Source organism: Spermophilus citellus, assembly GCF_964194105.1.
Source record: "Spermophilus citellus genome assembly, chromosome: 2".
Taxonomy (NCBI): domain Eukaryota; kingdom Metazoa; phylum Chordata; class Mammalia; order Rodentia; family Sciuridae; genus Spermophilus; species Spermophilus citellus.
This window is the reverse complement of record NC_138183.1, coordinates 235866745-235889949: the sequence shown is the minus strand read 5'-3', so window position 1 is coordinate 235889949 and position 23205 is coordinate 235866745. Positions and strand designations below refer to the sequence as shown.

The following is a 23205-nucleotide window of genomic DNA, read 5'->3' as shown; positions in this document are numbered from 1 at the left end:
GGAACATGGGGTCCACGCCCCATCCACATACCGATATTTAATTGGCAACAGCTGGACTTTGGAATATTTCATGCATTAAGTTTTCAGATAATGTTGAAGACTGGGTTAGTGTCTCTGCACCCTGGAGTCCCAAAAGAGTAGGATTTCAGAGCCCGAAGCAAGCTGGGAAGGCTGCCTGGAGGAAGCTGCATGGAGGTGGGAGGGAGAGGGCTGGGGCGGTGCAGCCTCCTCCTGGCTAGCTGGGCTCTGCTGATTTCCACCCATAGTCCTCCCTCCCGTTCCCCCCTTGTCTCTCTCAGTCCACTTGTCTCCCTCCTCACACTCCCCCTTTCTCCCTCCTCCCTGTCCCTCTTTCCACCTCGACTCCCCCTTTCGCTCCAGCCGCCACCCTACATCTCTTCCGGCCTCCTGGGTGCAAGGCCGACATTACCAAGTCCTGAGACCACAAGAACTCTTGCTCTTAGGCCCCACGAAGGGGCAGTGTCCCCAGCAAGACCACGAAGGTTTGGAGGTGGCCCTGCCTGGAGCCACCTCCCCACGCGCAGTTCCAGGCCACAGAATCCAGACGGGGCCCCTGCAAGCCGGATGCATTGTTTGTTGACAGATAAAAGCTCCAGCAGTTTATGGCTCCAAAGCTGAGCCAGGGAGTCAGGGCTTTGTTTTGCTTTGTATTAAATTAGCCAGTGGGGGGGGGTGGGCGACGGGGGGGCTTGGGATGGTTCCTGCTGCGCCCTGCAGCGCACAACCCCCCGGGCAGCCCTTAATGAAGCTGCGGAGGCTGAGCGCATCCAAGTCTCCCTGGCAGGAGCCTCTCCACCTGCGTTGGTCTCGCTGAGGGAGGGGGAGGGGGAGGGGAGGGGGAGGGCAGAGGGCGGGGCTTCCCACCCAGCCGCCCTGCCGCTCCGCCCACCAGCCTCTGTTCCGGCGTGAGACTCCCAATCAGCCTCCTAATTGTGCCCCTGGGTCTCAGTGGGGAAGAGGTGGGGCGGGTCTTTCCAGTTTTGTGGGGGAGCCCGGGGTTTCTCCCCACGTGTAACTGAGCTCAGCCGTGGGCTCTGGATGCTGCCAGCAAGACCCCTGAGGGTCTGCCCAGAGCAACTGAGCCATTAGCTCTCGGTGACTTGGGCAGGGAAGGCAGGGACTGTCCTAACCCCATAAATTGGCTCTGGGGCTGTTCACTCTCAAGGGCTGACAGCAATTACCTCCCTCCCGCATCCCATCTGCTCGGGGGGCTTTTCTGTGCATCAGGGCACATGCCAGCCTGGATCTCGGTGCCCGCTGACCAGTACCTGCCTGAGACAGATGCGGCCAGGCCTCCCGCTGAGCAGGAAGGAGACCGTGGAGCCCTGAAGCCCTCGGTCCTGCTGTCCTTGGGCAGCACACATCGTGGTGCTTCCTTCCACCCTGCAGGGCTGTCTTAGCCACGTGCCCATCTCACAGGTGGGCAAGGAGGGTCCCAGCGATTTGTGGAACTGCCGGCTGGTGAGCCGCTGCTGGAGGGACACACTTTGTAACACAGCCCAGGCGCCCTGGCACAGATAAGGGCAGGAACCGAGGCTCAGAGGCCACAGGCCCCGTGTGCAGTCCCAGAGCCACACGGGGCAGAGGCAGGGCCAGAGCCTGGGATCTAGTTTGCATGCAAAGCTGCCCAGGGCAGCAGCCTGCCGTCCAGCTGGCTTGGGGGATGCGGCCAGCACCAGCAGTGTCCTGCTGTGGGGGGGGGGGGACACCTGGGGTCTCAAGGGCCTCAGGAACAGCCTGGCACTTGGTTAAAGAACAGAGACGGGCTGGGGCTGGAGTTGGCCTTGGCGCTGGACTGTGTCTCCACGGTCCAGACCTTGAACTCCGCAGGGACGCCTTGTGCGGTCTCCAGCATCCCGGAACACATGTCCAAGGACTCGCGGCCTCCGAGGGAAGCTGTGTTAAAAAGCCACACGAGGGTAATAGAGATGTTTCCACACGGCCACCCCGCCGCTCGGAGGCAGTGAAAGCCAAGAACTTCACCGGAGTTGAGGGAAGGGCCAGCCCCACGGCCACCACAGCTGCCGCCTCTACTGGGCTGTTAACTCCGGCAAACCGCACTCCAACTCTCCCTAACCCTTCCCTGCTTGAGTCCGTGTAAATATATTCTAATGCTGGGGAGGCGGCCTGCGGGGACATTAGCATTTTGATAGGCTTCCCTTCAGCAGAAGCAGAGGGCTTTAAAATTCATAGTGTGCAGATTAATCCTTCAAGTCCCTCTCCCCTCCCCAGCGGAGTGCCAAGAACTTTTTACCCCTTTAAGGACCTTGATTAAGAAAGAAAGTTAGGAACCCAGAGAGCTGAGCCCGGTCAAGAGAGACCCCCGAGGGAAGAGACCAAGTGTGTCCCAACAGAATTAAATGGCAGAATTGGGTCGGGGTTGGTATAAAGGCCGCCGTGCTTGGTGGGGATTGGAGCTTCTTTGACTCAAAGAACAAGAAGTTCTGGAGAGAGGAGCCCCTGCCTGTCCCTAGCAGCAGGGCTCATCTGATTGCAAGTGACAAAGGCCAGGCCCCTTCACGTCCTGGCTCTCTGGCTCAGCGGCTTCTGGGAAGAGAATCACGTGCCCGCGGATTTCATGCTGGGACTCAGGCTCAGGAGGCCGTTCCGTGCAGCAACGCCCTGACTTCCAAACCCTCAGTCCAGCCAGAAATTGATGATTACAGTAAAGCAAGATGAGTGACCAGGGCGAGTCCTAGGGCCTGCCTAGGGATCCTGGCAGGAGGTCGGGACAGGCAGAGAGGACACCTCAGCCCTGGAGGATGCTCCCGGTTCTTCCTTGAGCCTTGATTTTGAAAACGTAGTGAGCCATGAGGTGTGCGCCATCTTTTAGACACAATCAGAGAGAATATCACAGATTCTGTTAAGAGACAGGATCCTGGAGCTGGGGCTGTGGCTCAGAGGTACAGTGCTCGCCTAGCACGTGCGAGGCCCTCGGTTCAATCCTCAGCACCACATAAAAATAAAATAAAGACATTGTGTCCATCTACAACTAAAACAATGAAATATTAAAAAGAAAGAAAGAAAGAAAGAAAGAAAGAAAGAAAGAAAGAAAGAAAGAAAGAAAGAAAGAAAGAAAGAAAGAAAGAAAAAGGATCCGAAGCTGGGCTTAGTGGCACACGCCGGTCATCCCAGCGAATGGGGAGGCTGAGGCAGGAGGATTGCGAGTTCAAAGCCAGCCTCAGCAATAGTGAAGTGCTAAGCAACTCAGTGAGACCCTGTCCCTAGATAAAATACAAAATAGGACTGGGGCTGTGGCCCAGTGGTTGACTGCCCCTGAGTTCAGTCCCGATACCTAAAGAAAAGAAAAGAAAAAAGAAAGAAATATGACATGGAAATCAGGCGAGGAGGGAGGTGAGACTTCTCACCATCTTCCTGGAGCCCGCTGAGCATCACTGAGCACCCAGGGATTCTAGAGGAACGCAATTTAGTGTGAAATGGCATGTGTACTTGTTCACGGGTTTTGGCTGGTTAACAAAGAAAAAAAAAAGACAGCTCCGAGGTTAGGGTTCCTCTGCCAGATACAGGGCACAGACCAGAATCCACTCGGGGCCATTCCAGAAAACCTCTCCCAGCTCCCTCCTCCTCCAAAGCCCTGGTCCTCTGATTCTTCTCAGGACACGCGACTGACTCCGTCATAACTGACGTCAGTCTGTGACCTACATTCTAGATTTATAAGCGAGTCCTGGTTTTCATTTTTTTCTCCATTTTACTGACAATTCACGTCTCTCGATACATCTCTCTTGATGCAGATGCGCACACACACACACACGCACGCATGCACACATACGCGCACGCGCACACACCACTGTCAAAGAACACAGTTTCACAAAGTGGATCTTAAATCTAATTGGCTTCATCAGCGATTCATGAACCCGGCGGCCCCCGTCTACAAAATGGGAGGCTCTCACTGGGCAGAGGTGGGGAGGGGGCTCTGACGGTGGGAAAGGTGCAGGACGCAGAAGCAGGGACCACAGCAGATGAGCTATTTCCAGTGACTCTCCTTACCCTGCGGCCTAATGGTAGCCCATCTGGGGATTTTGCTGTCATCCTGCACCTGATTTCTTTCAAGGCCAGATCTCTCCGATAAGCAGCCTGGTTTGGGGTTGGTGTGGACCTTAGCAAGAGGGACCCCATTCTGATGGGCCTGAGGCAGAGCTCAGTCCGAACAATCACCTCCTACATTTTGCTTAACCTGTGTCTACACACACACATCACCGGGCCGGGAGATTGGAAGGAAATAGGCAAACGTTATCTTGAGGTTGTTGGCACGTGTAGGTGTGACTTTCATAATCAGAAAAGGAAAAGGGACAAACCTTATTTTTTAAATGTGCAGACACGCCGCTTCCCAGGATTCCCCAAATGAATCACCCATGCAAATTGCTTGCACTTTTCTAAGCCCCCATCAGTTACTCTCCACTCTGCAGGTAAGGAGGAGGAAGCACAGCGGTGGCCCAGATCACAAGTTCAAGGGTTAAGAACCTTCCTCCGAACCCAGACAGCCGCACCAACCCCAGAGCCTGTGCGCTCACCCGCCCTGCCAGACGCCCTGTGCCTCCCAAGTGGAAAAGGAAGAAATAAACACATCTGCTGGCTGCCAGGGTTGGGCTTGGCCAAGACGGCGTCCCCACCCACTCCCAGAACGCCCTGTGCTGACAGCAACCAAGGCCCCGCCAGCCTGGAATCGGACTCGCGCGACCCTCCCCACGGCCAGCCCACAGGGCACCTTGGCTCTCCAGCCTCCCCTCGCCACACGGAGACAGCGGGTACAGCTGGGCGTCGGCCAGTAACGGGCAAATGTCCTGGGCACTTCTCCACCTACTCTGATGACGTCCCAGGCTGTCACTCACAGCCCTGACCCCTCTCTGCCTGCACTGGGATCCAGTTTAGGAACCACCCTTTGCTCTATTATGATTTTATTATCATTATTTCTTTGCCTTCAGTGTGTTGGGAAGGGCCCCAGCCTGGGAACCCCAGGGGACACAGGCTCTGCCTCTAACTCACTGTGTGGCCTTGGTGAGGTCACCAAGCTTCTCTGAGCCGCCTTGTCTGTAAAATGAAGGGACTTTGACACCCAGATGCCTTGGATACCCATCTTTTGCTGCTTGCAGTCTTTGCTGGGGTGTTTTATATGCAGCCGATGTGGACCCCACCCCACCCCCGGGACCCTTGCCTATTGATTCTCGGGAAGTCTCTTCACGTGGCAGGTCACTGCTGGCTAAATCCATGTGGAAATCAGGTTTTGAGGGAAGAATGTCATGTGGTCTGCAAAACCAAATCAGGGCAGGGGCTGCACAGAGAAGAGGCCTTCATTCAAACAGAGCCTTGTATGGGTTGACCCTGTCCCGATATTTATTTCTTTACCATAATCTCTCCTCCTGGTGTCTAAACACCTGCAAACCCAGGTGGGATTCTCTGGGTAAGTACTGTGTTTCCCAAGCTTCCAAAGGAAAAGCCCCATTTCTCTTGCTTTACCAATAAACATCCATCCACCCTTTACCTATTCCGGGGAAGAGAGGAAAGAGAGTGTCTCAGAAATTTCAGCCACTAAGGAAGCGCCCTTACCAAAGACACATCTCGAGGAGATTAATTGAGATCAATGGCCAGAGGAAACCCAGTGAGTCCCCTAATAAAAAGGAAATGTTACTTCGATTGGGAATATTCTAGCCCACGTGCCTGCTTCAGATCCCTGGGTCAGCTGCCACCCCTTCTGGGTCTCGGCTTCATTACATGTCACCTAATGGCCTGTGATTGTCAAAGGGGGTTCCCCAGGGTTCCTCTGGGTACCAAAGCCAAGGAGGAGTTGGGGAGAGGGACCAGCCCCTCCCCCCATGTTGGCTGTGACAGCCGGGATCCATCTCGGGCAATTTCATATTGGGAATCCCATTTGGAACTTTCTTGGAATTCTGTGGCCACAGGTCAGAGTGAACGTCACCAGATAAAACCCTCCCAGGTCCTCTGCACGGTGGAGTTTGGATCCCAAGGCGCTCTGGTGACCAAATGGCTCCTATGAGAAGGCATCCCAGCTGCCTGTGGACCGAGTCCCTTAGGGATGGAACTCTAACTCTGGGCTGGTGCCCTCTGTGTCAGGGAGGGAGCCCACAGCCCAGCAAAGGGTCTGCGGAGACCAGTGGAGAAAGCTCGGTGAGGGCTCAAGGAGGGTGCAGAAGTGGCCACGGCGCCCGCCCCCAGCCCTGGGGCCGACTGTGCGGCTGGGTGCTCTCCCAGGGCGCAAACGGGGGACCTGGGCATCAGAGGACTTGGGAGCCCGCCTGGGGCGCCCAGCAGACTCGAGCCCCACCCCGCCTGCAGCGCACGGACAGAGACGCGGCCAGGGAGCGGGCAGAGGTCCCCAGGGCCAGCGGCCTCCTCCTATCAACAACTCTGGGCGACGACGGCCCGAGGAAGAGGGGACGCTGGGTCTGGAGCAGCGCTGGCTGAAGCCGGACTCCTACTTTAGATCTGGACTTTCCACTTGCTGGGTCCCTTTGGGCCCCTCAGGACTGCACGGCCCCCCAGTGCAGAGCCAGCCGGGCTCTAATCCACCGTGGGCCGAGGCTCCAGAGTGCCGTCCTACAAAGATGGCCTGGATGTCACCTGCCGGGCCGTGACAAGGAGTCCACAGGGCGCCATGCGGTCAGTTCTCAGTAAGGTCCAGCCCTTGTCCCTGGAACTGGGAAGAGGACACACCCAAATGAGCCAGCTCCTGCTGGGCTTGGACAGGACACCGGGACCCCTGCGTTTCCAGCCCTGCCCACCCGCGCCACCAGCAGGGGGGCCACGTGACGCTGCGTCTGTTTCCCCTGACTCTTCCGCCGGCCTCGGTTTACCCCCTGAGAAGCCAGAACAGCCCAGGGCGAGGAAGGAAGAGGGGGCATGGAGAGGAAGGAGGGACAGACCCCAGGGGGCGTCACGTCACCTCGGGGGTCAATACGAATCACCACCTGACCTTCCAATTTCATCCCGACCTTGTGTTAATTTCTATCTTGAAATGAGATGACGTCTTCAGACCCAGGAAAGGCTAGGAGGTAATCCAGTTGGCACACAGTCTGCCTAATGAGATCAAGTCCACCCATTGGCAGAGCCTGGGAATGTCAGATGCAGAAGGAACCTTGCCTCAGAGCATCTGCGACATCCTGCCGGAAAGCGATGACCCCTCTAAATGTACAGAGAGCAAGGAAACCAAGGCCCAGAGAGGTTGAGTGACTTGGTCCATGTCACGCAGCCATAGAGCCTGTTGGTAAAAGAGGCAGAATGAGATCAGTTCTCCTGTCCTACCAGCTCTGCTGGGGATAAGGGAGGGAAGTCCGGGTGTGAGAATGAGTGTGCAAACAGGTCTATGAGTGTGCACCCTTGAGACCTCTGAGGCAGAAGGGGAGATTTGGGGGCCACCTGAGGTTCCGCCTGCATCTCAGTTGGGTGTGAGAAGATGACTGTGAATAGCTGGCAGAGCAAATGAGTGAGGATGAGTGTGCAAGAGTGGTGTGAGTGAGGAGAAACCCATGTGCTGGGAGAAGAGGGGAGAGAGGGAGGGGGAGAGAGGGAGGGGGACAGAGGAACAGCGTTTGGGCCATTTTCAATTCCCACAGTGGAGTAAGTCAAAACAGATTGTCCGAGACCAAGAGGCTGATTCAAACCACATCCTTCCCACCGAGTCCAGCCCAGGGGCCGGCTCACAGCCAATCGCAGCCACTGTCAGGACTCTGAGCACAGGTGGAGAGCCAGGCCAGCACAGTCCCCTCCCATTTTCCAGATAAGACCACTGAGGCTTAGAGAGGGACGTCACCTTCCCCGCTCTCTCCCCGCTCCCTGGTTTCTGGGAGGGACAGCAGAGACGTGGATGGCCAGCTTCTTGCTGGGAGCCATCCGCCCGGGCAGGGCTGCTCCTGGCAGCTGTGGATGAGGGGGAGGCAGGCGCCAGGGAGTGGTGTGTTCCCGGGAGCCAGCTGTCTCACGAGGCCAGGCAGACGCTGGCCACAGAGCAGGCCTGGCATCCCCACCAGACCTGCAGGATCGGCTGCAGGAGCTGGGTCCCTCGTCCCCTGGCCTGGGCGCATGACAGGAAGGTGCTGCCCCAGGATGCAGACCAGCTCTGGGTGCACGGGGGGGGGGGGGGGGGGGGCAGGGAGGGGCGCGACGCCAGGGCCACAGAGACCAGGTTTCCACGTCCCACCCCAATACAGCACAGAGAGGGCGTGCCCAGGTGGCCGCTCCTGGGCACGGGAGGGAGCCCCCACCCAGACGGCCCTGCAGGTGGGAGGGGGCTGTGCACTTCCCAACCACCATCTCACCCACCCTCAGACACTCTTTGAAGTAGGGGCTGCTCTTCTGGCTTTCCAGGGGGTAAACTGAGGCCCAGAGACTAAATAACTCACCAAAGTCACCAAACAGCGCCTTCAGGTGCAGCGAGCCTTGAGCCCCACATGTCCAGGCGTCCTTGTGTCTGTCTGTCCAGCTCACCCGACACTCACTGCAAGCCTTTCTCTCTGACAAGGTTGCAAGTCCCGGAGGGGAGCACTGTGTCACGTGTCCCCATTTCAAGTCCAAACAAGGACCCAGAAGCAAAACGGGGGAGTGGCAACAGGCTTCACCCACAAAGGGAACCGTGCTGCTCCCCCCAACCCACTGTGCCACACGGGGTTCCAGGCTTCCAGAACGTTCCTCTGTGGAGAAAAGCAGAAATCCCGCGTGTGGGTCTCATCGCCCGCTGTGCCACCCAGTGAGAAAGAGCTTTCAGGTTTTCTACTTCGTTATTACAGTTTCTAAAACTGGGATGTCACAGACAGGACCTGGACCTGAAGGTGTTCGTCTCAATGACTGTCCACAAAAGGAGCACACAGGTACCACCTGGAATGACCAGCAGCATCCAGGAGGCCCACGTGGCTCCTTCTGGGCACCCCCGACTCCTGCCCAGAGGTAGTTTCCATTGTGGCTTCTGCCACCATAAAATTTGACTTTGAACTTCACATGAAGAGAATCTTGCTGTGTGTGCTCCTTCCTATCTGGGGTCTTCTGCTCAGCCTTGGGGTGCTGAGATTCCCCCAAGCCACAGCCAGCAGCTGGGGTTCATCCATTTTCTTTGCTGCATACTATTCTGCAGTGGGGGGCTCTATGGCTCCCTAACTCACTCTACTATGTGTTCACATCTGGATTGTTCCAGTTATTACCTATGGGGAGCAATGAAGCCGTGAACGTCCTTACACATGCTTTCTGAAGAGCATTTATGGGTTTTTCTGTTCGGCAGATTCCTGAGAGCAGAGTTGCGGGTCGCGGGCTCCATGTATGGGCTCAGGTTGAGCTGTGTTTCTCACGGGGTCCATGTTGGGTCAAGTTCAGGCTTTAACATCGCGCACATTGAACAAAACAGTCCTGCAGCTCGGATCTGGCCCGCTCATCGCTGTTTGGCCTCCTGGGCCTGCGAGCGGGTCTTAGCGGCTTTGCGTCGTGGTGACCAAAAGGCCTGACGAGGACAACTCAGAGGAGGAGACTCTCATTTTGGCTGTGGTTTCAGAGGTTCAGTCTGAGGTTGGCCCACTCCACGGCTCTGGGCCCAGGGTGAGGATCATGATGGTGGCGGAGGGCGGAGGAACGCAGCTGAGGAGGTGGCACCAGGGAGCAACGAGCCCAGAGAAAGGACTCCACTGACCAGGGACCAACATAAACCCCAGGGACACGCCCCAGTGCCCACTCTGTCCAGCCGTACCTACCCCACTCAGGTCGTAGCTCTCCTGACCCAGTCGTTCCCCTCTGAGCATCGAGCACTGTCCCACACAGGGGTTCCAGGATGCCTCCTACCTAAACCAGGTCAGGGGTCATTCACTTTGCCACTGGCCGGATCCTGTCCCTAGGAGCTGACTGGACTCCCCAGGTTCACACAGCTCCCCGAGGCAGGTTCCAACGCCCTGCAGCGTAGGGATGAGCCAGCTGAGCGGTTCATCATGGAGAGCAGCCCCACTGAGGGCCATCACCGAGGTCCTCCATCCCCAAATCAGAGACGGAGCATCCAGGTCCCAGCACCTCCCGTCTGTCTATGCAGCTCTCGGGCGCTCCCCGCCTCTGACCGCAGCAGACATCAATAATGGATGTTGGCACACCTCCCCACGGAGCTGGGAGAAAGCATCACTGCGCTGGAGACAGACCCTACCAATCAATCAACTGTGGATCTGAGGTGAAAAGCCCGAGCCGGCCAGGTCCTCAGGCTGCTCCCGAGAGTCAGCCTTGGCCCCGGAAACTGTTTCCTCCAGCGGCTCGGCCTCCTCACACCCAGGATGGTTTTCCGAGAAACAGGGAAAAGAAGCCAACCCCAGCTGGCCCCTCCCTGGAGTCGGCTCCTCCGCCAACCTGCGGCAGGAACTGGGGAGGTCGGCTGCCTCTGCCCTGGGGCGTTTCTGTTTGTGTGCTTTTTGTTTTGTTTTGCCCTGGGTGTTGCAGAGGGCAAGTGAACAGGTCCAGAGAGGACTAGTGCCTGGCCCAAGGTCATCCAGCTCGATCGGCAAGGCTGGGACTTGCACAGACACCCCCATTTCTAATCCAGGACTCTTTTCCTACGCCATGGAGTTTCTCAAGACCAATTAGGAACCCCCAGAAAAGTCAGAGCCGTGCCGGGGCCTCGCTCCTCTCAAGCTGGTCCCATCTGTTTAGCTTCTCCCCGGGAAGCAGTCAGCAGTGGAGCTGGCCGGCCGGCTGCCCCTGGGCCTCGCAGAGAGCAGCAACTGGCTCCTGAGCTGATCTGGGCTGTGGGGGGGCTCGCCCCGGTGCGGCTGGGGTGGGTGATGGGACATTTCTCAAAATCGCCCTCTTCCCAAGTGGTAATGCACTGAAGCCAGGGAGGGCCCCCGTGGGGAGTCGCCGGAGGCCCCTGTTGTCTCCCCACTTCCTGTCTTTATTAACATCGCAAAACCTCACAGCGCTTTCTGCTGCAAATGGAAGCCAAGCGGCCTCCTCCCCCTCCACCAGGCCAGATGGCTCCCTCTTGCTCTCTTCCCCTCACTCGGTGCTAGAAACTACTTTATTTTTTAATTTGTAAGAACTGAACGTTCCCCAACATCTGCAACTCTGCCTTTCCAAAGCCCCGTTTAGCAGAATGTGCCCCAAACTGGGTCCTTCCTGGGGAGCGGCTTCATCTTCCATCCAAAGTCCTTGCGGGTGCCGAGCTGTGAGGCAGAGGAAGGTGTGGGTGCCCGCCCACCCCCTGGGGTGGGACTCTCCAGATGGCTGCAGGGTTGGGGTGTCCTCCGCTGCCACAGGAAATGGCAGAACAGGTGTGACAGGAAAATGTTCCACTCAAAGTGTGGGGAATTCCCAGCTCTGACTTAGAGGGTCCCCTGGGCCCTCCAACACCTGAGGACGCCGCAGTTCACAGGGAGGCCCTGGAGGCCCCGCAGAACATTCTAGATGTTTGCATGTCCCTGTCCTTGGCCACTGCACACTAGGCTTCACAGGGATGAGGGATTTAGTAGGCCATGCTCCCACCAACCATGGCGGGGCTAGATTCCACTCACCATGGCCTGGCCTTAGCGCCCAGCACTAACCACTGCACCACAGTGCCCAGCGCTAACCACCGCTCCACAGGGCTCGTTCTTGTGCTTACCAAACCCATGGTGAGGGCTTGGTCTCATCTTGCCACTCCTCACCCCAAAGACATGGTCATCCTCCCTTCAAGGTCCCCCTTACATCCCACAGGACTCTCGGTGACTCCCTAAGGCAAAGGTAGGGCCCAGCAGCATCCAACGAGCGGCCTGTGTGTCCAGAAGTCAGCAGCAGCTCCAAGTCCTGCCTGGGGCGGGGGAGGGTGGCGCTGCCCCTGCTCACAACAGAGAGGCCGGTGTGGCTGAACAGGAGCAGGGCCCTGCCAGTGCCCAGGATCTGGCTGTTTTCTGAGTCCCTCAGGGTCCCGTGGGGGCGATTCAGCAGGGGGCCCCAGGAGAGCGAGGGCAGGGAGCATGTCCCTCTGCAGGGAAAAGACAGCAGCTGCCCCGGGGAGGTGGGGCCTGCTAGGTCCGTCGTCCTCCAGCAGGATCCCTGCCACCAGAGCTGGCAGGGTGGGAAGGATGGGCCCCGATGCTGGAGGGACCGTGTGTCTCGGTGGCACCAAGCCCCAGTCACCCACATGAGGCACCTGGGACCTGCCAAGTGATACCTAGAGCACAAAAGCACTGAGTCCTGAGGTGGCCCTGAGGGAGGGACACAGGGGCCTGAGACCAGAGAGACGCTAGCGAGACCTGAGTGGGTGGGAGCCCGGCCCCTGAGCGGATCCTATGGTGGGCACGACCAGGGGTGGGGCAGGGCCAGAAGTAAGTGGTGCTCCTGGCGGATGGACGGGGCGCAGCCTCGGGCTCAGGTCTGCAGTGAGCCGGGGGCAGGGAATAAAGAAAGGCCGAGAGCCCGCGGCGTCGAGAGCCGCTTCTCCACCACAGACCTCAGAAAAAGTCCCCTTCCAAGAGAGGGCCTGGGCCTGTGCTGGTTCAGAGGAACCTGTCCAGTGTCCCAGGTCCCCTCCGCCTGCTGGGCGAGCCCCCGACTCCATAACCTCAACGCCTCAGGCTCCCGTTCTGTAAAGTGGGGTGACAGTCCACTCCATGTGAACCACTGGGCAACAATGACACAGAGTGCGTGTGGGTCTGGCATCCTCATGGGCCACCCCGAGTTTCTGAGGGAGCCTGGGTGGGGGCTCCCTGGCCCCATGGGGTGAAGCACTTGACCCTCTCTCTGCGGTCCTTTGTTTTCAGGTGGGGGACGGAGGCTTAGGTGGATAAATCACTTGCTCAGTATCACGGATGCAGCGGTCGAGGGGCTGAGCAGGATTGGAACCCAGGTCCAGGGGACTTCGAAGCTAAAATTTGCTTCTCGGCTTACAGCCCCCGTTAACATGGGCTTTGCAGGACTTTGCAGTGCTGGGCTCGAACCCAGGCAGGGCCTTGCACGTGCCCAGGACGTGCCCTGGCATCGAGATGCCCACCCAGCCCTACAGCTGCTCCCAGATGGCTTTCTTCTAGTGGGTATTGAATGGTAGTCCCAGAAATGTGCCCGAACTCCCGCACGCGATTTTATTTAACTATATCATTATCATTATTATTATTTTCCCCCAAGACTATCAGTGAGGCCCTTTTCTTTATACACAAACACACACACACACACACACACACACACACACACTGTTCTCAAACAGGTTTGAATAGACCTTGGTGAGTGGCCGGGCTACCTAGAAACAAAAAATTGCCTGTTATTTAAATTCAATTACATAGCAACCACATTTTTAAAAGAATATTTTTATTTGAGCTCATTGTGCAACAAATCATCAGACACTTTCTTTCTTCAAATTACTTTGAGAAGGAAAAATTATCAAATGAAAGGGAGGAAATGTTGCGCATATCATCCCCTCTATTGAAGCTCCTGGGGATGGAGGGGCCCCTGTCTACTCTTAATCTATTTCAGCAACCCCCTCTCCCATCAGCGGCCACACCTGGCCTTTCTGAGCACTTTTCTCCAGGGATATGAGCCTTGGGGGTCATGTTCCCCTTTATAGACTCCGAGGGGAGACCCAGGGGATCTGGAGCAGGAAGGAGACCCCAAGAACCATCAGCCCCCCACTACCCCAACAGGGAACGGCATCAGAAGCTCACAGGGCTCTGAGAATTTGCCAGAGCCTAATAGGATCACGTCCAAGGCTGGAAGTCTCAGGACTCCCAGTCCAGTGCCCCCTACTCTAGGCATTTGAAGAGTAGTGGGGCTGGGACTTGGGGCTGCAGCCCAGCAACTCCCCCCATTCTGATTCTGTGCTTATCCCACGGTCCCGGGCCTCCTGGGAGCAACACCCCCACACGGTCTCCAGACACAGACAGGGAAGGCCCCACCCTGGCCCAGCTCTGCCCCTTATAGCACCAAGGGACCCCCAGCTGGGCCCTGCAGGACACGCAGGCCAAGCCTCAGGCGCCTGAGAGGCCATGGTGGACCTTGGCTCTGCAGCCCGCTTTCCCAGCAAGAACCCTCTGGAAAGCAGAAAAGAGCCACAGGAACCCCTGGTCCCAACATCAGGACGAAGTCGCCCTCCACCTGACCCGTGCTCTTCCTCCCCAGAGACCCCAGGCTCCGCCCACGACCTTGAGACGAAGAGGCCAAGACCTTGTCTGTGAGGACCAACCGGGGAAGGGCAGGGGCCAGGAAAAGGCCGGAGAGCATCAATCAATGGCCTGAGCTTGACACCACTCAGGGGACTGACCCCTCGAGGGCCCGGGAGCCTGCCCAGTGGCCCACAGCAGGCTCTTCTTTCTCGTCCATGAACTACTGGCCCTCAGATCCTTGCTGGGGGCTGCCGCTGGAGACATGGGACACCTGAAGCTAGGCAGGTGTGTCCGTGTTGACACAGAAGGAACGTGTCACGCGTCACCACCAAGTACACAGGACCCTTTGAGCTGAGACGGAGGCCCCAGAAAGTAATTTGTCAAAGCGGTGGCCACGGTCCCAGACGAACTGGGCTTTGAACCCCGGCGGTAGCTCTCTGAAGCTGCAGGCCTGACCCTGGATGGTGGGGGGTTCCCCGGCCTCCGCTCCACATGGGGCTGCCGCCTGTCCACCAGCCTCTGCTGCTGGGCGCTCAAGCCCTCCTGGGCCCCTGAAGGTGGGCTCTGGGGCTGAGAGTCATCATTAAGCCCTCTCAGGGCTGAAGAGGTGCCCAGGCAGCTGCCCCTGGGAAAAACAGCCCAGTCTTTGCAAGTTGCAGTGATTTCTGAGGCTCACAGTAAACCCGCGATAAATACCAAGGAATTCAAGTGGGAGGATGGGAATGGGGACTTTCAGTCAGTCCTTTCAAATAATTTTTTTTTCTAGAAAACATATTTATTACCAATGGGTTTTTAGTTCCTATACATTGATGTTTCTCTGGGACCATGGAGATGGAGCAAAGATGGTTAATAACGGCAACCAGCCAGGGCCTCGCTGTTGGCAAAATGTGCTTGACACAGACATGAATCTCCTTTGATGCTAAAAACCAGGCCATGGGAGGTGTAGACATTCCCCGCTTGACTGAGAAGAAAACTGAAATGTAGCTGGATGTGGTGGTGCGCGCCTGTGATCTCAGCAACTCAGGAGACTGAGGCAGGAGGATTGCAAGTCTGAGGCCAGCCTCAGCCACTTAGTGAGGCCCTAAGCAACTTAGCAAGACCCTGTCTCAAAAATAGAAAGGGCTGGGGATGTGTCTCAGTGGCAAGCACCCCTGGTACCCTTAAAAACAAAACAAAACAAAAAAAAAAAAACAAACTTGAAATGTGGAGATGGTGACTTATCAATCACTAGTGGTGTAGGCGTAAGAACTTAGGCAAACGGCACCACATGTTTACACTGCTTCTCTTGGTGATAAACAGAGCAGTAGCACTGTCACTCTGTTACGGGTTGAAGTGCGGACCCTAAAAAGATATTCTGAAGCCCAACCCCCGGTACCTGTGAATGTGACTTCATTTGGAAACAGGGTCTTTGCAGATGTCATCAAGTTAGGATGAGGGTGTCCCATTATGAGAGACAGACACACAGAGGAAGAGGGGATCAGAGGTTGGAGGGACACTTGCAGAGGCCAAGGAAAGCAGAGCCACCAGAAGCCAGGAAGAGGGGGGCAGGGAGCCGCCCTAGAGCTGCCAGAGAGACCCTGTCTGCCCCCTGACTGCAGGGTCCTGGCCTCCGGGTCTCTAGGAAGACATTCCCGTTGTTTTCACCCAATCTGTGGTACCATGTCACAGCAGCCTGGGAAACGCCTCATGCCTGGCCTCTGAGGGCTGCCCAACTGCTCCAAGGCCCCAGCTGGGCGGGGGCTGCAGAAGCCGAGACGGTGCAGGTTTGACAGCGGTGTATTTGAGGCACCCGGGAATCAGGAGTCAGGCTGTCTCCTCAACACCTTGCCCACAGCTCGGTGGGGGGCTTCACTGTCCCTGGGGACCAGTGTCCATCATGGCCAGGCGGAGGAAGGCAGCCCGGGAGCGCCCGCCCACCCGGGGCCCATTGGAGGCATTCCTGTTTGGCTGGAAAAGCACCCCACTCCCCCCACCGCCACCCCAGGCTAAAAAAAAAAAAAAAACAAAGAGCCCAGGAGCCCTGAGAGCGCGGGCCGCCCTGCTGGAAGGAACCCTAAATGTCAGGCAGCAGGTGGCCGTGGGGCTGCTCCCCAGGAGCTCTGCACACTTGGCCAGCCAGAGCACACTGCAATCTGTCCCAGCAGGAGAGGAGCCACATGGGGGGGCGGGCCGGTGGCAGGGAGCCTGGCTCACAGCATCCATGGGCCTGGAGGAAGCCTGGTGGTGAGCTCGGAATCCCTCTCCCACTTCACACGGAGGCCATGTCCTTCCACAGGACAATCCAGCCTGGGCCACGGGAGGGGAGCGGTACCTCTCTGGGCCTGAGTCCCCTGCTGGGCCCCTCTGGCCTCTGCCCAGAAGATGCCTTTGCCTGGGGCGGCTCTTCCTTATGACCCAGGTGGAGAGGAGGTTCATGCCAAGTGGACACCCAACACCGCCCCAGGGGCTGGAGTCGCTGCCCACCTTCCCCATTGCGCCCTTCTGCAGAGAGACGGAGGCCGGCTCAGAGAAAGCTGGACGCCAGGGTCCCCGCCTGCACCTGGCCATGCTTCAGCCACCAGGAAGGAAGGGCTGAAAGTCTCTTCAGGCTCCGGCCACTCCCTGCCCAATCCCACAGGGCAAAGAACCATCCGGGCTGCAGGTGCCGACCCACAGCTGCAGAACCCCACCTGTGCTTTGGTGGCCATCCAAACACACGTTCCCAAGGCAGTGGGTGGGGTGGGGTGGGGTGGGGGTGAATTCCTGTGGCTGCCACTAAGAATATCTGAGAGGATGGCTTCTCTCACCTCAGGCCCCTCTCCCTCCATCTTGCTTCCAGAAAGTTCCTGCACCTTCCCTGCCTCCTCCAGCCCACACCATTGGAGCCTGGGAGGCGGAAACAGGAGCAGGAGCAGATCCTGGAAGAAGTTCTGGAAAAAGTTCTCAGATGAGTAGATTTTCAATAAGCCAAAGGAGGTCGCAGAGCGCTGGGCGCTGGGCGGAAGGTCAAGAGCCTGGCAATGCCCTTGACCTTGAGGGCCCTCAGGGCCCGCCCACTCCAGGGTATTTCAGGCACAATAATAACTTCCATATCCACAGTCTCGCTGGAGAGCAGCCCACCTCAAGAATCATCTGGAAAGGAAGCCCCGTGTTTTGAGGGCTGATGACAGGCTGGTCTGCGCTACAAGTCTTGAAGGCATCATCCAAGTCCTCGCCCGGCCCATGGAAATGGGTGGCCACGGTGGCCACCAAACGTCCACACACTTCCTACGTTCCCAGCCTCAGGGGACAGTTCTGATCACAGTCCTCCACCTGAAGGAAGGACGGAGTGTCGGTGTGGCTTTCCCACCTCCCTCTTCCCCTCCTGCACTCACTCTGATGCCACAGGTGCAGCCACAAAGATGGCAGAGTCGCCCTCAGCCCGGCTCCTGGAACAACTGCGGGGAGCAAAAAAGTCCCACGCTGGCCCAGTGACACCATCAATAAGGTGTCAGGCCCCTGAGACCTGGGGCCTGTGCTCCGGCAGCTCGAGTTACTTGGCTTCCCATGTTGCTGTTACTCTGATTTGAGGGATGAGGAGCCCAAGGCCGCACCGCACCGCAGAGGCAGAAGCAAGACGGAACGCCCCGCGCCCCCACGCGCACCCCTCAAGCCAGTGCAACCTTGGTGGCTTCTTGGGATCACTCCGCGCCTGTGAACAGCCAGCCCTCCCTGACCCCGAGATGGCAAAGGACCGTATGCAGGGAAAAAAGACGGACTCTCAGAAGGTGCCTGGACGGTAATCAGAAGCAGGGCGGAGGGGCCACCCAAGACCTCAGCGCTCCCTCCCGGGGCCTGGGCTCACAGGACCTTGGGCGCAAGATCACGGAGTGACTTCGCTGATAGGTCAGAGAAAGAGATGGGCCAGGGACAGGGCGGGGGCTGTGTCTGCCCATCCTACGAAGCAGGGTCCAGCTCCTGTCCCATAGTGGACTGGTTCAGAGCGGCCATCTGCCCGGAGGGGGGGGGGGAAGGGCAGCCTGGCCGCTCATGACCCCGAAGCCTCAGATCACAGACGGGGCCCAGCCCAGGTCACCCAGCCAACCAGGGGCAGAGGCAGACAGGCGGGCCAGCCAGACACAAAGCAATGGACAGAGCAAGGGTTATTCATTTGAAAGTGCAAAGTGGCCTCTAGGAAGGTGGCCTTTGGTTGGGAGGACCTGGGCGCAGTTTATCAGCTTAGACTTATTATCTGCACATGTGGTCTTCGCTCGGCAGTTAGGGACGGGAAAGAGGGTGGAGGGAGGGACCGCAATGTGGCCGAGCAGAGAGCTTCCCTCAAGCGCCAGAAATCCGGACATTTCAGTGACGTCAAGTTGGGCTTCCTGCCACAGGGATGGGGCCACCAGAAGGACAATTATAAGACTCAGAAGAGTCCCTCAACGAGGCAGGGAAAAAAAGAACTATTCTCCCTTGTCTTCTACCCCATGAGCAAATGTTTTGCACACCCACAAATCGGTGGCCAGGATTATTGCGAAGGATCCAAGTTGATTCTTCCAATATTACTGTGTCATTTAAAAATAACAGTAATGAAGGCAGCAATGATTGTGAGCATTTGGGCATCTGACACGTTCTATCTCATTGACAGGTCACAACAGTCTGATGTGGTATACTGGCTCCATTTTTACTAGGTCAGGAAACTGAGGCACCAGAGGTGGAAGGGCCTAAGGTCACAGTCGGATATGAAGACTCACCATCATTTGAGCCCAGGCTGTCTAACCACCTTGCCATGATTCTTCTAAAGAAAAAGGAGAAACAGGCTCAGAGAGGGCTGGCGACTCTGTGGAGTTCACACAGCTCTATCTGGGAGGGATTGAAGGCTGGGACACGCTTCTCCTAACTCCTGCTTATCGACCTCTCCACTCCATTCTGTTGCGTGGATGGAAACACTCACCCACCAGCGATGAGCTTGTCTGTGCTCATTTTCCAGCTGTTGAATTCACTCACGGACCCAGCCTCAGTGTGTGAACAGGAGCGAGGGCTGGATCACAAGATAATAAGAACCGGATGAAAGCCCTGCTCTGCCTGGTGCAAACCGGGGGTCTCATCCCGTAAGTCTGGTTTTCTTCTTAAAAAGTGGCTCGCTCTCAGCCCCCACTCATCAGATGGAGTGCTGATGCGGGTCCAGGGTGGCAGCCCGGGCAGCAGGAGGAGCCCAGCCTGGCATCTTAGCTCAGCGGCATCAGTTGCAGAAACGCCTGATCCACAAGCAGCCTGTGCTCCGTGGGACCGAAGTGCTGGCTCCAAGCCCCCCTCCCGCGGCTTCGTCCCAGCAGAGCGTGAACAAATGTTCCTGATTTTCCTTCTCAATGGCTAATGAAATAGGCCAGAAGAGCAGCCCTGTGGAAAGGGAGGGGTCCCTAAAATATGCCACCCAGCCACCGCTGACTCCTGCCAGGGAAGAGCGAGGCTGGACAGGCATGCAGAGGAGGGAGGTGTCAGAGCAGCTGACGGAGTGGCATGGGCTCCTGGCAGGAAGGGGTCCCCGGTATTACCCTTACTCCCCGACTGCTGAGCAGTTTATGCGCAAGCCAAAAAATGACAGGAGCCGGGTTTTGACTCTCCTGGATTCCCAGCCAGCCAGCAGTGGTCCCCTCTGCTGGACTGAAGACAGGGCCCAGCAGGCCTGCCAGGTGCCACAAAAGGTGAGATTTTAAAAGGCCACCATCTCCTCAGCCACCACGCTCAGGTACAGGCTGGGGAAACAGAGGCAGGAGGGCAAATGGCCCCCACCCCCCACCCAACGCCACCCTGGTGATCAGGAGACTTGGTCTTCAAACCTGTGGTCTCTCCCTGCCTCGGTCCCTCCCCTAGGTCCTCATCATCCCTTGCCTCGATGCTACCTCCACACCTTTCCCTGCCCAGCACCCTGTCCTTCAGCCGGCGGTGGCCACTGACACTGGCTTCACCAACCCAGGGAGCTCCTCCTGATGGGGAGCGTTTGAAGGCAGGGAGTCCTTCCTGAAGTCAGCCCAAGACGTCCGACACCCAGGTCCAGATTAACTTCCAGAAAGGGGCCTGGAGCCTTCATCGATCCCCTGCCCGTTCAGATTTGGGCACAGGGGGGACATGGACAGCGGGCAGCCACCACTGAACACTCTGCAGAATCAGAGCCCCTGGCGCTTGTCTGAGAGTCTGAGCAAGACACGGACGGGAGGCTAGCATCCCTCAGGGTCTGGGACAGGTGTGGGGGTGGGGAGACAGAGGACAGGCCGGACACAGAAGCTGCCAGACTTCAGGGGGCCGTGCTCACACACAGGCCCCAAGGGCAGGGCTGATCCCAGGCTGGCTTCCCTCGCAGAAAAACAAGAGTGACTACAAGTAAACAGAAGAAGCAAACTAAACGAAACAGAAAACTCCTTTTGTTTCTTGGACCCCGGGAAAGTCTTAAAGAGGCAGCCAGAGAGGCAGGACCGCCCCACCCTTTCCCCTCTCTCTCTCACTCCTCCTCCTCTTCCTCCTCCTCCTCCCCCTCCTCCATTCAAAATAGAAGTCGCACTGGTCTTGAGGCAACTTTGTCCTGGAGCATTTTGGTTGCATCCAACAAAAAACTGACAGTCCAGTCTACAACGGACTCCACGTCCATCACCTTCGGGGGGAGGGGACTCTCAGGACACCGAGTGGGACAGGTGTGCCCAAAGAGTGCATGTTGGGGGAAGGATCCCACGAAAACTTCCTCTGGCTACTGGGCTAGGTGTGGGATTTGCTCCAGGGTATTCTCATGGGGTGCAGGGAGGAGGGTGGGAACTTGAGAGAGAGATGAGGCAACAGTCAGTGTCCCTTCAGTGTCGAACAGCCCCACATGGACAAAGATGACACTTTTCACAGATGCCGGCAGCTGGCTCACTTCCCAAGGCACAGCCACAGGGACTCAACACACAGAAGTCCTGAGGGAGGTAAGAGGGAGGACGGGCAGGGTTTCACCAGTACCTGTGAAATGACCAGATGAACCGCCCTGGAGACCCCAGACCTGAGGGGTGAGAAATTGACCCCTGAGAAATCCAACACCTCAGCCTGGGCTGCGGCTCTCCGGGGCCCCTCCCCCGCCCTGCTCCTCCCGGTTGACTGCGCCCAGGGAGGGAATGGATAAGAGTGGCGCCACCCCAAGACCCCACCCAGCCCACACCTAGAGACTGGGCCAGATCCGAGGAACAAAAGGTGCCACTTCTACAGAAAGACGCATTGCACAGTTTGGGTTTTGGAAACTTCAAGAAACCTCAAAGAGTGAACGTTCCAAGCCACGCTCTCCACGCTAGCTCCTGTTCTCGGAAAGTTTCTTTCGTTTTTGTTTTTCTGGGGGTGAATGTTTCACTCACCCTTTGCAGACCCCCAGGAAAAATCACCTCATGTCAGCCGATCTGTCCAGTGATAACCGCGGCAGGCGAGTCTCAGGCTCGGGCCCCTCCCCGGGTCCGCTGGGGCGGGTGCCGGTGCGCCCTGGAGCCCAGCCTGCGAGCAGTGGGGCTGGGGTTCCGCGTGTCGCGATTTCAGCGCGGGTAGCGCCGGCGCTCGCCTTCCGAGGGAGAGTGGCCTGGCAGGGCGCCCCCTGGCGGGGACACTCACCTCGCTCCAGCCCGGAGCCAGCGCGGGCGCGAACCGCCGTGGCCCGCGGCGCTCCGAGCCATTCCCTCCACGCTAACCCCGGGAAGCCCGAGCTTCCGACCCACGCAGCACCCACCGATCCTCCGCCGACCCCCGCCGCACACCCCTCGTAGGAAAGAACGCGGGCGCGGGAAGAGAGCGAGGCGCCCCCGCCCTGCCTGGCCGCCTGGGACCCCAAAGGCGACGCGCACTCAGTGCCCTGGCCGGGTCCAGTCATCTTCCCCGCCGGATCCCCCTCCGGGTCTCTGTCCCTACCTGTCCTCCTCCAGGCTGGCTCGGGGCGCATCCCTTTCCTTAGGGCACGGCCCTGGCCGAAGCCCTGAACCTTGAAACCACACCTGCCACCACCACCCCTCGCCACTCTCGGGAGCTCCCACTCAGCCCCCGGGAGCGCTTGTCGCCGCAGGTACTGCACCTGTCCTGGGCGAAGCTCGCGGTCCTGGGCGGTCTCCGGACAGGGACCGGGGCCAGTGCGTCTCCCGTGCCCCCTCCAAGGCTAGCTGGAGTAGAACTTGGCTCCTGGGCTTCCCCGGGACGATCGTGGGACTCGCATCCCGTCCCCAAACCCCACGGGACGGAACGCTCTCCCAGGGGTCGCGCGCAGGTGCCCCGGGCCCCGGGGACGCAGCGACGGAGCGCCCCGCGGGCCGCGCCTACCTTGCAGCGGCGGCCGGACCCCGCGCCAACTCGCCGGCGGCCGCGGGGGAAAGTTTCCCGGGCGGAGAGGCGCGCTCCCAACTTGCAGGGCGCCCGCTGCCTGCCTGGCGGTGGCGGCGCGGCCTGGGACCCGCGGCGTGAGGCGGCGGCGACGCTCGCTCCGGGCCGCGGCCGGGGCTCGGGCAGGGGCGGCCTCGCGCGGCTTCGCGGTGGATCGCTCGGCGCTGCGTCCGCCCGCAGCCTGGAGCCCCCGAGACGCCGGCGGCAGCTGCAGCCGCCCGCCCGCCGCCGCCGCCGGCCCCACCTCCAGCCCCGCTCCGTCCCGCCCCCTCCCGCTCCCGCCCCTCCCGCCGCCTCCCTCCCGCCGCCGCCGCCGCTCAGGCACGTCTCCCCGGCCGCAGCCTCGGCCTCCGCCTCCCGCCGGCATCCAGACCTCGCTCCGGGTCCCGGGGGTCCCTCTGCCCACCTCCCCGCCTCCGCCCCGACCGCGTCCCTGGCCCCGCCGCGCTCCCCGCCCTCGCTTGGGGAGGTCACCGGGGGAGTGGGACAGTGGCACGCCAGACCCGAAGGATTCATTCCGGGGGGAACTTTGACGCGGCGCCCTGGGCCCTCCTGCAGGATGGGCGGGGGACTCCTCCACAGCGACCTCGGTGGAGCCTGGGGAGTGGGTCCTCCTGGGCTTGCCGAGAACGCGGGGCGACTGGGCTCCGGCGGGAGGAGGCAGACGGACCCGATGCAAATGACTGGATTGCCAGGAGCCAACCTCTGGGCTGGGGCTTTGGGGGAGCTGATCGTCTCTCCCGTGTACTACTGCCCCAGCAACACCCCTCCCTGGCCCTGACACATG

The 23205-nt window shown here is 58.8% G+C and overlaps 1 protein-coding gene across 4 annotated transcripts in view; it reads right to left on the bottom strand.

Annotated features, from left to right (window-relative positions):
• TSPAN18 (tetraspanin 18) overlaps nucleotides 1-22649 on the bottom strand; it is a 148830-nt gene extending 126181 nt beyond the window's left edge. Inside the window, exon 1 of one of the 4 annotated variants that reach the window (XM_081263535.1) lies at nucleotides 22359-22649. The gene's annotated coding sequence lies outside the window, so the exon portion shown is untranslated. Of the gene's footprint in view, nucleotides 1-21415; nucleotides 21556-22116; nucleotides 22264-22358 lie in introns of those variants that run through there. The other 3 variants (XM_081263538.1, XM_081263536.1, XM_081263539.1) reach the window with 3 other exon arrangements.
• Between the last annotated feature and the right edge of the window lie 556 nt (nucleotides 22650-23205).